General features: G+C 37.3%; 1 pseudogene; it reads left to right on the top strand.

Moving 5' to 3' along the window:
- Window positions 1-10,301: 10,301 nt before the first annotated feature.
- On the top strand, window positions 10,302-11,242 carry LOC115512915 (annotated as a pseudogene).
- Window positions 11,243-11,708: the final 466 nt, after the last annotated feature.

The raw sequence follows: 11,708 nt of genomic DNA, 5'->3' as shown, positions 1-11,708 counted from the left end.
TTAACAGGATCCCATCTGCTTTTAATCACTCACGAATTTCCTCAAAGTTTGAAGCTTTCTGGCTGTGCTTCTTATTTGTTTTTCTCTCTCTCTTTTTAATGCGTTCTTTGAATGTTTTAAGATTTTTTTTTTTGGACATTTTGGGTAGAGAAAGATGCACTCTGTTTTTCATCTTGATTTAATATCTAACCTTTCTTACAGATTCAATGTTGTTCTGAATGTAAGCCAATTGAATGACTCAATCATTTTGTTAATTATCATCGTGTGCTCTGGGACTATACTACCTTCAGGGGATGGATAGCACTCCCGTACCCAAACACTATGTGACCCCCAGTCGATTACTGAAGAAGTAGAAAGCAATCAGAGGTCTAAGGGTTATTGTTTCTTTTAGCTATGAATTGTCACTTCTCACTTCTTTCAATGTGTCTTGCTATTATAATTGGTAGTCTAATGTTTAATACAGTTGCTTTTCCTTTAGAAAAAAAATATATGTGCTTTATAGAAGCTTTTGCTTCTTTTAAAAAAAAATTTTTTTAATGCTTATTTATTTTTGAGAGAGAGAGACAGAGCACCGGTGGGGGAGGGGCAGAGAGAGAGGGACACACAGAATCCGAAGCAGGTTTCAGGCTCCGAGCTGCCAGCACAGAGCCTGGCATGGGGGCTTGAACTCACAGACCATGAGATCATGACCTGAGCTGAAGTCAAATGCTTAACCAACTGAGCCACCCAGGTGCCCCTAGAAGCGTTTGCTTCTTAACCCTCCCTTAAGGGGAGGTGATTATTTCTGTTTTTGCAATTACATTTAATAAGAAAAACTTCTCAGATTACTTCTTTTTAAATAGGTGATATTTTACTATAATTATACTTTTTTTTAAAAAGACAACCTTGAAACAAAATACAATTGGTTTGTTTCAGCTGGACCCTGCATTTGAAGAGAGCACTACATAATTTAGTTCTCAAATTGTTCTATTATCAAAGGGAATAGGAGTTCTCTGGAGACAAAATAATTTGTTCTATTGTCTTCAGGATACTGGAGGAAATAAAAGCTTATAGCAAGGCTATGTGAATATCCTCTGCTCTTAAAATATAGTATCTTCCTCTATCTCATCAGCTAGGTAAGAGGTTGTAACGGTCAATTTTGTGTCACCTTGGCCGGACCATGATATCCAGATATTTGGTCAAACATTAATCCGAATATTTCTATGAGGGTGTTTTGGATGAGATTTACATCTGAATCAGTGGATTTTGAGTCAAGCAGATTGACCTCCATAAGGTTCATGGGCCGCATCCAATCAGTTGAAGGCCTTAATAGAATTAAGACTGACCTCACCAGAGCAAGAGGGAATTCTGCCCGCAGATGGCCTTTGGACTCGAACTGCAGCATCAGCTATACCTGACTCTCGAGGTTCCTGGCCCATCCTGCAGATTTTGGATTTGCCAGCATCCGTAATTATATGATCTGACTCCTTACAGCAAGTCTCTTTATGTATATAAATATAAATATATTAAGTACGAATATATAAAGCATTAATGTGTCGAAATATATAAATATAATATTAAGCATGTCGTATATTACATATATTTTGTAGATGTATTTAACCCTAAATGGACTCGGAGTCCTTGTACACTTTCACACTGAGGGATAGAAGTTACAGAAATCAGAGTGAACCCTACACATATTCATGTAACTGCTTTGAGAATAGAGATCAAGCCCTTCTGAAGAGGTAGTTTTGTAGATCGACTTGCTCATTACTACCTTTGTAGACACCCCTGGACGATGAACTCTATTTTTCTACTAAAAACCACGATGGCAGTCTTGCTTCTAATCCACTAGGCATTTCTTGAATGTTGGATTTAATTCAACAACCTGAATCACTCTGTATAGCTATGATTTCATGCCTCTGCTAAATCCCTAGAGTTGGCACTTGACCTTGTCTCCCAGTCTTCCTGGCCTTCCCAGTTACTGAATTGTACCTTCATGTCCAGGTAAGTAACATTCGCTCATTTCCTCACTCACCAGACTCCTGGTCTCAGCCAGACCAGGTCTTCTTCTCTGCTTCCCACACAATGACCATAATGAGTGCCACAGACCTTACGCTGGGTTTTCCTAATTTTCACAACAACCTGACAAATTGGCAAGTGTCTTTTGTCTTAATTTCTAATGTAGTTCATATGTTTTAATGTTATATTCTGCAGTGTAAAGTTGGCCTAAATAGGAAGACTATTTTTAAAACATTCCATGCTAAGTATGTCATCACAAACTAATGGTAACCTTGGAGAACACAACTGAGACCTGATTATTCAAACAAAATAAATAATAAAAAATAAAATAAAAGAAAACAAAATAAAGTAAAATAAAATAAAATATAACTGAGCAGCACTTAACCTTTTAATAACGCAGAACTAGACATCCAGCTCTACTTGAATCAGTCAAGGTCAAGTCAGGAGATTCAAACCCCCACAGTTAGTTTAACAGACAGAATTTAATATAAAGTATTCTAAACTAGGTAGGTAGGTTTAATATTAGTCTAGGTAATGGGAGTTGGCTTCTATTACCGCTATAACAAATTACCTCAGATTTAGTGGCCTGAGACCACACAGTAACAGATTTGTTACTGTAAATTTCTAGAAGGTCAGAAGTCCAAAATCATTTCTAGCGGGCTAAAATCAAAGTGTCAGTAGAATTGTGTTCCTTTTGGAGGCTCCAGGGCATTTATGTTCCCTTGCCTATTCCAACTACCAGAGGCCACCTGCATTTTTTCGTCTCGTTGGCCCTGGCTTCACTCCATCCTCTGCTTCCCCTGGCACACCCCCTTTTCTGACTCTGACCCTCTGCCTCCCTCTCATAAGGACCCTTGTGATTACGCGGGGCCCATGCAGATAATTCAGGAGAATCTTCCCATCTCAAGATCCTTAACTGATAAATTCTTTTTGCCATGTAAGGTAACAGGTTCGCAGGTTTTGGGGATTAGGATGTGGATGTCTTTAGGGGGACCATTATTCTACCCATCAAAGTAACTGACAAGGCAAAAATGGAACACTAAGGTGTTGCATTTTATAGACTGACTTAGCAACTGCAGGAAGCAGCAACCCATCTAGGGTTCCAATGAAGGGAAGATGTTGGAATGCTGACAATTTTGAAGCTTAGAGAAAAGTCCCACGGAGCAGAAGCGCAGACCTCTGAGGACAAGAGGCCGGCAGCTAGTGGTGGCGTCTCTGAGGGGGCGGGGGTGGGACACTGAGTTAGGTTCTGTAAAGGTTAAGAGAACTGGAAACTGCTGCCTGTGGCACAGAGTAAGGCTTCAGGAGGCAGGAAGCAGGGCTTCTGCTGCTGACCGGAACAGGAAGCAAACAGGAAGCTACAAAAAAGAGTAGGTTTCTTTCCTTCCTCCTGCCTACTAGGCGCCCTCTAATACTCCTTGTTGGCACTCTAAGAGAGAGCCAGCTGGCACGAGAAAATTGTGGGTAGAGTACCAGCCCCACCATTACGAAGCAGAGCACAGAAGGTAAATCAGAACTTGAGAGACAATAGTTGTATAAGTGGTACATGACTCAATGTGACAAAAAGCAAAAAGCATAAATCCACCAATTGTTTTGATTATGTATTCTTGAGACAAGACTTTTTCTCTCAGTTCATTGTTTTGTTTTGTTTTGTTTTGTTTATATGTTGTAGCTTCAGCTCACTTTAAGACACATGTATGGAGGGGCGCCTGGGTGGCTCAGTTGGCTAAGCATCTGACTCCAGCTCAGGTCATGATCTCCCGGTTTGTGGGTTTGAGCCCCACGTCAGGCTCCGTGCTGACAGCTCGGAGCCTGGAGCCTGCTTAGGATTCTGTGTCTTCCTCTTTCTCTGCCCCTCCCCTGCTTGTGCTCTGTCTTTCTCTCAAAAAATAAAACATTAAAAAAAGAGACACATGTATGGAAATTATATAGTGTTTTTAGATATACTCTAGATAATGCAATGATTATCAAACTTTTAGAAAAGATGTACCCTTGGATTATTTTGTTTTCTAACACTCCAGGCAATCTCCTTCAATCCCTTCTCATATATGTTTAGTTTCTAATTAAAGCTATTCGTTCATTTGTCTGAAAATTTCATACCTTTCTTTGAAACAACTAAAGATAATGCAGGATAACTCAAAACAAGAGGAGAATTTCTGGGTCAGTACAGTAAATGGTTTCATCAAACCATTTCATAACAGCAAGTGCAAAGAAATCCATAGAGGAGACATCCTGAGTCAGAAGTTCAGAGTAAGAAACATATATCCTATTTTGAGAGTGCAATCTCTGCATTTTTACTCATATTCTGATCTATTTTGATGGCTTGTGTGAACAGTCTTTCCAAATGTAGTTTCCCATTTTCAAATGCCAGATTTGTGTTCAACATTACTAGATATGTTGTCTAATATACTCCCCATATTACCAACCTGCTCTTCAATTATAAAAGCAAGACTAAAAGAGCTCAAAGTTCTTGGGTCTGTCTAGCATCATGTGCTCCCCATGTTGACTTCCAAAATGTACCAGGTTAGAGCACCTGCAGTACTGTGCTTGGTGCCCTCTTTTGTTCTCAAGTAAACGAATCTTGAAGCTCTGAGGTCCTACCTAGCCTGGGATGGCTTGTTTGGCTTTCAACATCATTCAGTACACTTTCTTGTCATGACAATGAAGAAAGACCTCAAGCTAAAATATTTAACTGCTTCTCATACTTCATTCTCAATAATTCTGTCTCCTTTCCTCTCCCTCGTTTATAAATGCATCTTTTGACTTGGTACAGTGACACTAAATTGCTACAACTCTGGAAATTGTACTTTTCTTTCAAGTCATGGATCAACCAGTTCACTGGAGCTGGACTGGATGACAGTTTACTGAACTGGAAAGAGTTCACTGGACCCCTTTGTAAGCAGATTTTTAAGAAAAAGAAGCCAAGGCAAGGAAAAAAATTATGCCAGGAATTTATTCCAAAAAATATTCTTCAGGATAAGTTGGGTCTGTGTAGACTCATCCTAGTCCCATACACGTTTGACATCTTCCATCTCTTCAATAAAGGCTATGATCAAAGTGGTAATCCTAAAAAACTGATGATAAAGTCCTAACGTAACAAAAATTATTGAAATACATGATATGCCTTGTAATTACTGAAGCAGAAAATAATAGATTAACTTATGGAAAAGTTATTTTTCAATAGGAATTTATATTTAAAGGAGTTTGGGGTTTGAGAACTTTTATTTCCTTGATTTCTATTTTACCACCACTTCATTTTCTATTATTTTTCTTGATGATAAAGCTTCTTTGAAGATTTGTTTATTTATTTTCAAATGCTACTGCCCTTTTGCTTTAGTAATACTACTTTGCTCTTAGTTTGGCTTTTTTTCCCTCCACCCTCACAACCACCATGGAGTTATCCTAATTTTTATATTTTATATCTTTACTATTCCTCACATCTCTTTATCAGTTAATTTTTTGAGTGGCAATTGTTTTGTCCCTAAGAATTGATCAACCAATTGCATCTTATATTCTTATTTTATTACCCAAGTAACCGTAGTATATATCATTTACTTTCCCTCTCTCAATTTCTTGTATGTTCTCACTAATAACTTGACAATTGAGGTTTATATAACAAATTCCATTACACTTCCCAGGCAAATGTACCAAAGTAGGGAGGTGACTAGTCATAAGGTAGAATATATACAGGAGATAAAACATATAAAAGATAGCATATAGACGATAACAGAGATATTGAAGACTACCTAAGAGGCTATAGCTGTATTTCACTTGTACTGTTTATGTTCTTTGTTTTCATGTTCAAGTGCATCTGATTTCTAATACTTTATTTTGTAGACTTTTTCTTCACTCTGATTCATTTATACCTAAACATTTGTGTTCTGGGAGGCCCCCTTCTGATTGTGGTAATCTAAGTAATTCAGATTAATCCTATTGCTAACAGCTAGAAGAGCTGAACAATTATTTTTTAAAAATGTTTGAAGGCATCAGGGAATTAAGAAGCCAGTGAAGAATCATGGAGCCAAGATCTTAGAAAAGAAGGAAAACAGGAAGATGGGCATTGCATTCAGGACTCTGGAGCTTCTAGAAGAGGCAGATGAGAGGCTGAGGAGTTCAATAGAGGGTGACAAGGATCCAAGTACCCCTCTAAACTTTGGATAAACTACATGGCTGCACCCTAGGACTAAGTGTGAACTATAAATAATCTAATCTCAATAAGTGAACTATAAATAATCTAATCTCAAAGGGACTAAAGCAGCTTCAAATAATCCCAATCCCTTGTTAGACTCAGGTTATTTAGGATTGCTAGAACCTTTAGCTCTTACCAAGAAGAAAAACATAAATCCTCTCTACTGAAAGAGACTATCATCTTAAACTTCAGTGTTTCTCTACAATTTTTCATGTACTATATCTAATATTCGCTTTTAAATAATCAAGACTATGACGAGACAAGTTAATGTAATAGATAACCAAAGGGGAAAACACACACAAAAAATGACTTATAGGTATCCGGATAATCAGACACAGATGTTAAAATAACTGTACTAATATGTTTACAGAAATAAAAGACATAATTGAGAATTTTTACAGAAAACTGGAAATTATTTAAAAAAAATTTTTTTTCAACGTTTATTTATTTTTGGGACAGAGAGAGACAGAGCATGAACGGGGGAGGGGCAGAGAGAGAGGGAGACACAGAATCGGAAACAGGCTCCAGGCTCTGAGCCATCAGCCCAGAGCCCGACGCGGGGCTCGAACTCCCGGACCGCGAGATCGTGACCTGGCTGAAGTCGGACGCTTAACCGACTGCGCCACCCAGGCGCCCCTGGAAATTATTTTTAAAATGAAACTTCGGGAACAGAAAAATTTGGCAATGAGTTTAACAGCTAGAGAGAGAAATAGGAAATGGAAAGATCAGTAATAAATATCCAAAATAAAAGCACAGAGAAACAAAAGTACAGTAAATGAAGAAAAGGGACTAAGAAACATAAAAGATACAGTGAAAAGTTTTGTGATATGCATAATTGGTGTCCAGAAGGAGAAGAAAGAAGAGAATTGGACAGTATTGTTATTTGCCAAGATAACACTTGAGAATTTTCCAAAATGGATTGATGATATCAAACTACAGATTTAAGAAGCACTATAGAACCAAGCAGATAACTATAAAAACACACCTAAGCATAGTATGGTACAACTGCTGAAAATGAAGGGTAAAAAAGGTCTCAAAAGTAGCTAATAAAAGAAGAAACATTACCTTCAAAGTAATAGCAATAAGACTGACAGTTTACTTTCCAATAGACACAATAAAAGCCAGGAGACAATGGAATGGTGTCTTCAAAATATTAAGAGATAATAATCACAATCTATATTTCAATACCATCCAAAATATCCTTCAAAAATGTAAGCGAAATAAATACATTTTTGGACAGATAAAAATAGAATTCATCAGCAGCAGACCTACACTAATGAAAATAAAGATGTTTTTCAGGCAGAAAGAAAATTATTCCAGACAGCAGCTCAGAGATGCAAAAAGAATGAAGAGAAAAATATAAGATACACAGAAAGGAGAAATAAAAATAATTATTGATGACTGAGATCATAGTGATAAAATTTTATGGGGTTTAAATATATAAAAATCAAAATGCATGGCAAAACCACTTTGAAAACAATTTGGTAGTTTCTTTAAAAAAATTAAACAAACATATGAGACCTAGCAATTCCAATATCCATCAAGTGGTGAATGTATAAATAAATTGTGGACTATTAACACAATAGAATATCATTCAGCTATACATAGTAGTGAACTAGCGATATCTGTAAGAACATGAATGAATCTCAAAACATGAGATAGTCTTAAGGATCATGATGATCTTAAAGAAATCAGTCAGGGGCGCCTGGGTGACTTAGTTGTGTCCAACTTTGGCTCAGGTCATGATATCTTCATTGGTGAGCCTGGCATCGGGCTCTGTGCTGACAGCTTGGAGCCTGGAGCCTGCTTTGGATTCTGTGTCTCCCTCTCTCTCTGCCCCTCCCCGACTCATGCCCTGTCTCTCTCTCTCAAAAATAAATAAACATTAAAAAATTTTTAAAAATCAATCACAACCAACCAATCTTAAAGAGATCAATAGTTACCTAAGCATGAGATGACTTTTCAGGGTGAAGTAAATGTTCTATATCACGATGGTCACATGGGTGTATGCATTTGTCAGAACGCCTCAAACTGTACACTTAAAACAGGAACATTTTATGCCGTGCCAACTCCTTCTTAATAAAGTTAATTAAATTGACAAACATATGGCAAAATAGCATCTAAGTTGGATAATAAGGTAAATATAGTTAAAGTGCTATAAAGTTCTAGTACTGTCCAGGAAGAGATAAAAGTATTTCTATTTGATGTTGATTTTTTTTTTAAGGATGTGTGTAATAATATCTAGGGTCACCACTAAAAGAATAGTAAAGTAATGTATAAATGCCAAAATGAGTGGGAAAATGGGATAACAGAAACAATCAATTTGAAAGTAATAAAAGAAACATAGAATATGTGGGACAACTAGAAAGCAAATGGTAAGATGGTAGATCTGGAGTGAGAAAACAACTATATGCTGCTTATAAGAAACACATCACAAAGATCAGGACACAGAAATATTGAAAGTAAGGTAATAAAAAAAAAGATGTATCATGCAAATACTAACCAAAAAAGCCAGGGTTATTATATTATTATCAGACAAAGTGGACTTTAAGGAAGAAATAATTGGTAGAGATAGACTATTTTATAAAAATAAGTAGTTTAATTTACCAGAAATATATAGTGATTCTAAACTGTATGCGCTTAATAAAATAGCCTTAAAATGTGTAAGGCAAAACTCAGCATAACTACAGGAAGAAATGGATAAATCTCCAAGCATAGTGTGAAATTTTCACATGCCTTTCTCATTAAGGAGATAAAAAATATAGATTTGGACTTCACAATTAACAAATCTGGCCTAATTGGTAGATAAACAATATTTCACTCAACACTGTAGATTTCATTTTTAAAATTACATTTGGATTATTTATAAAAATTACCACATGCTAGGTTTAAATCAAACCTTAACAAACACCAAAGGATTGAAATGATATAGCTTATTGTCTGGCAGTAGTGGAATTACATTAGAAATAAATTATAAATAGACCATTTGAAGATCCCTCCAGGTATGAAAATTAAGAATTATCCTCTGAATAACCCATAAGTCAATGAAGAAATAACAATGGAGGGGTGCCTGGGAGGCTCAGTTGGTTAAGCGTCTGACCTCGGCTCAGGTCATGATCTCAAGGTTTGTGAGTTTGAGCCCTGCGTCGGGCTCTGTGCTGATATCTCAGAGCGTGGAGCCTGCTTCAGATTCTGTGCCCTTTCCCCTTTCCCCATTCTCTGCCCTTTCCCCACTTGTGCTCTGTCTCTCTCTCTCTCTCTCAAAAGTAAATAAACATGAAAAAAAAGAAAGAAAGAAAGAACAAGGGGAATTAGAAAATATTTTACTGGAATGATAATGAAAATATTGCAAAGCATATTGGTTGCAGTTAATGCCATACTTAGAGGAAAATTTATACCCTTACAACACATATAATAGAAAAGAAGAAAAGCTGAAAAATCACTGATCTAAGTATCTATCTCAAAAAGTTAGAAAGTTATCTAACTCAAAGTGGAAGAGAGGAAAACATAATAAGAAGAGAACTAAATGGAATATAAAGTAAATACAACAGAGAGAGGGCCAACACAACAGGAAGTTGGCTCTTTGAAAAGACTAATAAAGTCCTAATTCCCTGGTGAGATCAAAGAAAAAAAGGTAAAAATAACCCATGTCAAGAATGAAAGAGGGGACTCTGTTATAGATCCTACAAATATTTAAAATATCATAAGAGGATATTATAACAATGTTATGTAAATAACTAAATTTTTTTTTTACCAGTGGAAAATTTTCCAGAAAAGCAGTGTTAACCTAAACTGACACAAGAAAATCTCTATAGTCCTATAACAATAAAAGAAATGGAACACATAATTTTAAATTTTCCATAAAAAAAATAAATCCAGATTACTTCACTGGTGAATTTTACCAAATATTTGAGAAAAAATTATGCCAATTGTATATAAACTTCTCCAGAGAATAGAGACACTTTCCATTTTGTCTTCTGAGGCCAGTGTTACTTCAATACCAAAACCTGACAAGCACATTATAAAAAAGGAAAATTACAGGCTAATAACATGATGTTTTACATAAATGTAAAAAATAAATAAATTAACTCCTAGCAAAATAAATCCAGCAATGTCTGGTGAATACACTGTGACCAAACGGGGCTATTCCAAGAATGTGAGAATGGTTTAATATTCTGGTTGCCCTGGCAGAATGGGGACAAGCCCTCTGGCTGGAGATACATGTAACACACTGACTTAGCATGACCTGGGAATGGCTGCCAAGGATGTCTTCAACAGAGGATTTGGTTTTGGTATAGTCAGTAGATCTGAGAACCAAATCTTGTAGCGGAGTGGAATTTTCTACTTCTGGTCATGCTTCCACGGATACAGGGAAAGCATCAGACCACCTAGAGACCAAATAGAAGATCTGTAACTGGGGACTTACTTCCAACCAACAAATGGAACATGGACAATACTCTTGGGACGGAAGCTTCTTTGTAGAGTAAGTTGGCTGAAGGGTTGAAACTGACTCTCGGTACCATATTTATACTGAGGGAGAGCAGAAAATTGAAATTCCCTATAAATAAGATTGTTTCTGTCTTGACGGTGATGCGGATACAGATTTTTCTGGACCAACCATCTATGACTGGGCTGTGTTAGCCACTGGAGGTTGCTTGCTGGCTCTCAGATAAGTTTTGACACAGCCAAATCCAAACTGTCACAGGATCATTTTGCCCTGGGCTACAGGGATGCACACCTCCAGCTGCACACGCATGTAAACGATGGCACTGAATTTGGAGGTTCTATCTACCAGGGGCTTAAAACGAGAAGACTGAATTGCCAGTGAACCTGGCTTGCGTAGCTGTCACCAGCACCTGTTTTGACGTTGCTGCTAAATACACACTGGCTTGTAGAACTTCTCTATAGGCCAAAGTGAGTAATCCCAGTCTGATTGGACTGGGTTATACTCAAACCTTTCAGCCAGTAGTCAAACCTACCCTATCAGCTTTCACTGATGGAAAGAACATGAATGCAGGAGGTCACAAGTTTGGGGTGGGGTCCGAGCTATGAAGCTTCACGTGGTTTTGAGTAAAGCATCCGTTTTGTCTCTGGACATGAAGAGAAATGGACACACTGTGTTCGGGCCTTAAAACTCTTCTGTGAAATTTCAGAAGCGTGAACTTTTTATTCTTCCCAAGAATGGTAATAGTCTTCCCCACACTGAAGTCTAGAGATCCTAAGTCCATCCCAAGGTTGGTGCTTGAAGGCAGGCCGAGAATTGTCACGTCTGTGCCACATTTCAGTTCAGTGCCACAGTGTTATTTTCACATGCGTGCCTCAGTGACAATGTAGTGTTGGGTTATAAAGGAAGTGTGATCCAAGCTTCCACTTTATACATCATGTCTTGCATGTCCCACACGTTTCAAGACCTTTTAAAAGATAATGGTCTCTGTGCTGTACTGGAACTTTTGTTTTGCAGCAGAGTAAAATGAAATAAATCCATCACGTTTGGAACAACAACGACAACAACAACAAC

The sequence above is a fragment of the Lynx canadensis genome, chromosome B1 (assembly GCF_007474595.2).
Source record: "Lynx canadensis isolate LIC74 chromosome B1, mLynCan4.pri.v2, whole genome shotgun sequence".
NCBI classification, from domain to species: Eukaryota; Metazoa; Chordata; class Mammalia; order Carnivora; family Felidae; genus Lynx; species Lynx canadensis.
This window is presented reverse-complemented; position numbering and strand designations above follow the sequence as displayed.